Raw genomic sequence first — 5711 nt, forward strand, 5'->3', positions numbered from 1 at the left:
CATTTGGGAGCAGAGTTCCAACAGTAGAGATGCCCACTTTAGATTTGAAAAATGGTAGCCCTTTGTTCAGAGGAACCACCAAATAAATGGCTTGTTCACCTCCTGTCTGGTAACCTCCTTTTTATTTCTTCAGAGGTGGGGTGTCTCACTCTCTCACTCAAGCTGGAGTGCAGTGGTACAATTATAACCCACGGCAGCCTCAAACCCCTGGGCTCCGCTGGTCCTCTGCTTCAGCCTCCTGAGTATCTGGGACTACAAGCACATGCAACCACACCTGGCTTTGTTGTAGTGACAGGGTCTTGTGATGTTGCCCAGGCTGGTCTTGAACTCCTGACTCAAGGGATCCTCCTGCCTCAGCCTCCCAAAATGCTGGGATTACAGGCACGAGAACATAAGCCACTGTACCTAGCCAACCCTTCTAAATATGAATACACATTCTTCTCAGATAGAGTGAGATAATACTAGAAATATGCATGCTTTTAACAGATAAAAATATATATCCTGGAAAGAGAAAACTGGAGAATCTTAATGTTAGAGGAATAAAAGATGATTTGTTTATGAATTATCTGGACTTCTGTATCCTATCCTTTACACGCTGCTTTACTGGGTTTTAACACTTTCACCAGGGACTTGAAATCAGTGCTGCTTTAAATCAGCTCTTCCATGGGGACTGCTGATTATGGTAACCACAGGCTCTGCTATGATGCTCTGACTACAACATTACAGGGAAGATTTGGCTATTTCATTCATTCCAGCAGGCTGTTGCTACCCAGCCAGTCCCTTGTCTCTGGAGTATTTTACTGTATCTATAATAAGACAAAACAAAGGTATTTTGGAGGTTACGATAGACACAGCCTCCATAGGCATAGTCCTCTGGAGACTTGGAGGGAAAGACAGATGAGGCAAAGGAGCATTCTCCAAATCCTCTGTGACCTGCATGCTCATACCAGAGCCCTCCACGAGCCTTCACCTACCGAGAAATTCCAGGGTTTTTCTGCAATTGCACATCCACTGCCCTCTGCTTTACTGCGTGAGTGCAATTGCATTAAGTGTACTAGAAAAAGTAAACCCTTATTTTCCAAATCAGAAAACTGTGTGTCCTAGCATGGCAAGAACCCCAGCTTAAAATAAGAACATCTCTCATCTCAGTTTTGAATGAGACAGAGAAGGAACAAAAAGGCATAAAGACAAGAAGCCACCAAAATGAGATTTGAAAGACATCTTTTTCAGTCGAGGACCAGATTCCCATGCAGTAGTAGGTGAGCTGCTTTACCTCTCCGACCATTAGTTTTCTCTTCTGACAAATGGTGTGGTTTGGACTTCAAATTTTACTGTAAGGATGTGAGAGATTATCTAATGATATAGCTTCACTATAGATGTCAAGGCATGCAGCCAAGTATAGAATTTTAGACTCAATTTTTGAATTGAGTGCATGTGCTCTAATATTCTTGCTATTATGTTCTGAGGCTAAAATTTCCTATTGTTTTGAGCTTACATAAGCTGACCTCATTTACTATGGGAACATTATAAGTATTTAGGAATATGAGGGTAAGCACCATAGAAAGAATAATTCAATCTAGATGTGAGAGGCTCTTTTTTTAAGCTTCATTAACTGATAATTATGTGAGTGCAAAACAATGCCCTTACTGTTTGATAAATGAATATTAGCCTCATGTCATGCTGATAAAAGTCATGAGCAGAACTAGACTCCTCTGCATTTGGGGGACTTTGTTATTTTGATGCTAATGGATTATGTTCATTTTATATAGATAGATATCTCGAATCTCGAATGACTCAGCAGGACCGACTTAAATTAGATTTGTCAATGCATACTTTGCTTATTAGTGTGTCCTGAATATCTTGATGGCAGTCTTACATTACAGTGTGTACTTCACATAATTTATCTATCATGACCTAAAGATTTTGATGATAGGAGAATTTGATTGATCATGAAAATCACGATTATGTATTTATTTGAAAGTATAGCATTGTGGTTTTATTTCCCCCCAAAAGCATTCTCAGAATCAGCAATATGAAATAACTTATTAAAATCTCTTTACAATGTATGCTCTTTTGGAGTGCATTGAATATTGCTTCTTTGTAGATATTAGCTTCTTATAATGGAGAGTTGTATTCGTCTGAGTAGGCAGCAGCTATAATAAGTAACCTTCAAATTTCAGCAGCTTTACATAATGAGGGTTTACTTCTTGCTCATGTCACAGTTCAAATGCACACTGGTGGGAGTGGGGAGCAGAAAGAAGCATTGGACAGGGAATGGGTTCTGCCCATCAGAGTCGTGCAGTGACCCAGGTTTCTTCTGCCTTGTGGCTCCACCCCTCTCTAGATCCCTGGGGTCTTCTCTATTCAGTAGGTGGCTAGAAAAGGGGGGTAAAAATCATAAATGAGATGATTTTCTTACTTGGCTCAGTGTGGAAATAGCGGGCCTAATTTCTACGCATTTTCCATTGGCTGAATCTCTGACATAAGTATGCAATCTCGTGGGGTGACCAGAAAGAAGAGAGGGCACCAATGTCGATCAGCACTGACTGTCCCCTCCACAAGATCTAGACACCAAATCGAGGATAGATAAAGATAGGTTTGGTGAACGCTTAATACACAAAAATCTTATTCTGAACATAAGAGATCAAGGTATGATTAAGGTAGAATAAGATCAAGGAGATCTTAAGAATAAGACCAAGTAAGGTATACAAATAATTATACCATAAGATGTATGAAATATAGGTACAAATCTTCACTGACCACCATTGTCAGTGAAGATAATAAGACAAGTAAGATGTACGAATAATCATACCTTTTATAAAATATTATGGCTATGCATGCAGAAAGCTATAAATACTGATTAACAGAGGGATAAAGTCTAACAATTTGGGAGGACTGGGAAATTGTCTTGATGTGATGGTACTGACATTGGGCTATATATTCAACAACCAGAATTCTAGATTGCTTCTGTTGTTTACTTGCTGCAAAATGCTGAAAAAGTTTCTGAACCTCAATTTTCTCATATGAATATTCATATATTCTCACATATAAATATCATAAGACCATATGAAGGGGGATGTTCAAATTAGGTCATGAATAGGGAAAGCTTTTGTGAATGATGGTTCAAATATCCAATTAAAGTCACTGCTGTTACTGTTATTATTATTTTTTAAATTCTATGCCCACAGGCCAGGCTTACATTTATAAAACATTGTTCAGCACACATACACATACAAACACAGACACATCTGCACACATCAAACACACACAAACATCCAGGTAGTAAGAAAAGAATTAAATGCTTTATTTTTTTGATCTTCAGAATGAAGTTGAGAGTCAATGCCTGCATATTTGGTTTCTCTGGTCACTAACACACCTTGCATCTGTGCTAGTTTCATAACCCGTCCTTGGAAAGTAGCATCAATTATCTGCGTCTGTTCAGGTAGGCTGGTTGTGGGACTCTCTGTCCTTTCTGGCTTATAATATTGTTAAGAGCTTCAGAAAAATGAAGTTTGTGGAAATGTTTTTTAAACTGTAAAAAAATGTATATATGGAAGGGAGGTTTATTATGATTTTGCCTAGTTTAAGTACCAAATGTCTATCCAGTTAGTTTGGGTCATCCCTGTAAAAAATTATTAAAATCACACCTTTACGTACCCTTTTAGCCAAAAATCTAGTATGCTTTAAATAACACATTAAAGCAGCAAGTGTAAAGAAGTCATTTAATATCTGGCATCCATAATTTTTGTTAACTTTGTTTTTACTGATCTCTAAATAACCAGGTTGCCTATTCTCAATAATATTATAATGTTCCAGTCTCATAAAGTGACATTCTTTTGTTGGGGGACGTGCAGGGCACAGGGAATCAGAGAATAGATATTTCTCAGGAATCTCAAACCTACCTTGGGTGGTCCTCAGAGCCTAGGATCAGTCTAGCCACGTACGCATTCCAGGGGCTAGATGAGCAAAGCCATATCATGCTTTGGAACCTGGCCCCAAATTCCTGTAATTGGCAAGACCAAACCTTCCTCCTCAATTCTTCACTTTCAAGCTGTGGCTACCTGGATGACTGTCTTAGAAAAATGCTTGGCCGACAAATTGTCAGAGTTAACATCTAGGGAGGTAGAATGACAATTCTTTAGCTGACTTAGAGAATGACAATTATTGACTTAGAGCTGGGAAGACACAAAGGCATAGTTTTTTTTTTTTTTTTGGATCAGCAAGTCCCACCGGTAAATTCTGACAAACCATGGTGTCTTCAGTTGTCTAGGAGACTATAGAGAAATTCACAAGATAAAATTAGATTATCTTTATAATGATAACTCTACGATGTATGTGACTTTTATTACAGTCAGTTCCCATTTGTCCATGCCCCGGGCCATGCTCTGTGTTGTCTCTAAACTGAAAACGGGATTGCTGAATTAAGTTCAAACACGTCGCAGCATCGATCCCTCTTGATCCCTCCCCTGTCATAAACTCAGCTCGGGATCACTCTTTCTGGCAGTTACCCACGTTCCCAAGCATTTCCACTTTCTTCACCCACTTTTAGAAATGGCTTTTGCTTCTTCAGCCACCTGGAGAATGACTACTCATTTTTCACAACTCACATTAAAAATTCCTGTCTCTGGGAGGCCTGCCAGGATGCACCAGGCAGAAGGAAGACTGTCTTATGTGTGATCACATAGCACGTTATATGCAGGACTATTGCAGACTTCAGCCAGCATATTGTGACTGTCTCACTCTTTTGTGTTCCTCAAGCAGATTGTGAGCTCCTTAAACACTGAGATGACATTTTAGTTTTGCATCCCCATAGCCCAGCACCTGCCCTGGCACTTTGTAAGTATTCAGAAAACACACAGTGAATGAAGGAATGAAGGAATGAATGAGTGAATGATTGTCCCTCTTAGAAGAAGCAGGAGAATTATAAGACAAAGCGATAGACAAGGTGCCTACTCTGAAAAGTTAAGCATTACACATTGAGACCCACACTTTGAATCAAGGGTGGAAAAAAAAAACAGGTAGTAATTGCAGAGGGAGGGCAGCTAAGCATGTGGCTGCTTTGGATATTTACTCATCAGACCAGACTGAAACAGCCTTAATCAGGGAAAATCAATCTGCCTGTTTTTCAGTGTAAGCATAAACATGCTGACAGTAGATGCTGCATAGGTGTTCTGAAAAATCTTATATCAACCTCAAGTTAGTTATAGCTTCATTTACTTTCTGTGTATAAGTTTGAATTGTTTATGCTTACCTGGAAGGGCAAATTTATCTTCTGCAAGCAGTGTTCTATATCATGTCATGCCTGAGGTCAAATGTCTCTTAATGCACAAAATGCAGTCCAAATGCTGCCTGAGATTCCATCTCTTCTCCAACCTGATCCAGTTTGCATTCACTATTCTCTATATTCACCAGCTTTCTCAGCAAAAAATGTCCACATGTCTTTCTCCATATCCTGTCACTACTTTTCACAAGTCCTCTTGTTTTCTCCAGCACCAGCATCACCCTGAAACTTCTGTGGTACCACACATGCCAATGATGTCTCCATCCTCTGAATTGTCCTTTTCATTCCAATAATCACTTACTTGTGCTGTCTTCTGCATAGTAAAAGAAATTGTTCAACAAAATTCAATTTTAAATTTCCCATAAGGTTTTGTGTGTTGTTTTCCCAGGCTTATTTTACAGTTACTGATGGAAGGAACTTCGCTTCTTTG

General features: G+C 39.2%; 1 long non-coding RNA gene across 1 annotated transcript; it reads right to left on the reverse strand.

Annotated features, from left to right (window-relative positions):
* Positions 1-1943: 1943 nt before the first annotated feature.
* LOC105515815 lies at positions 1944-5448 on the reverse strand. Its single transcript, XR_001002395.1, has 2 exons — positions 5252-5448; positions 1944-2375 (listed from the first exon to the last, which is right to left on the reverse strand). It is a non-coding gene; the product is annotated as an uncharacterized LOC105515815 (long non-coding RNA).
* Positions 5449-5711: the final 263 nt, after the last annotated feature.

This window comes from Colobus angolensis, unplaced genomic scaffold (genome assembly GCF_000951035.1).
Source record: "Colobus angolensis palliatus isolate OR3802 unplaced genomic scaffold, Cang.pa_1.0 Scaffold27, whole genome shotgun sequence".
NCBI classification, from domain to species: Eukaryota; Metazoa; Chordata; class Mammalia; order Primates; family Cercopithecidae; genus Colobus; species Colobus angolensis.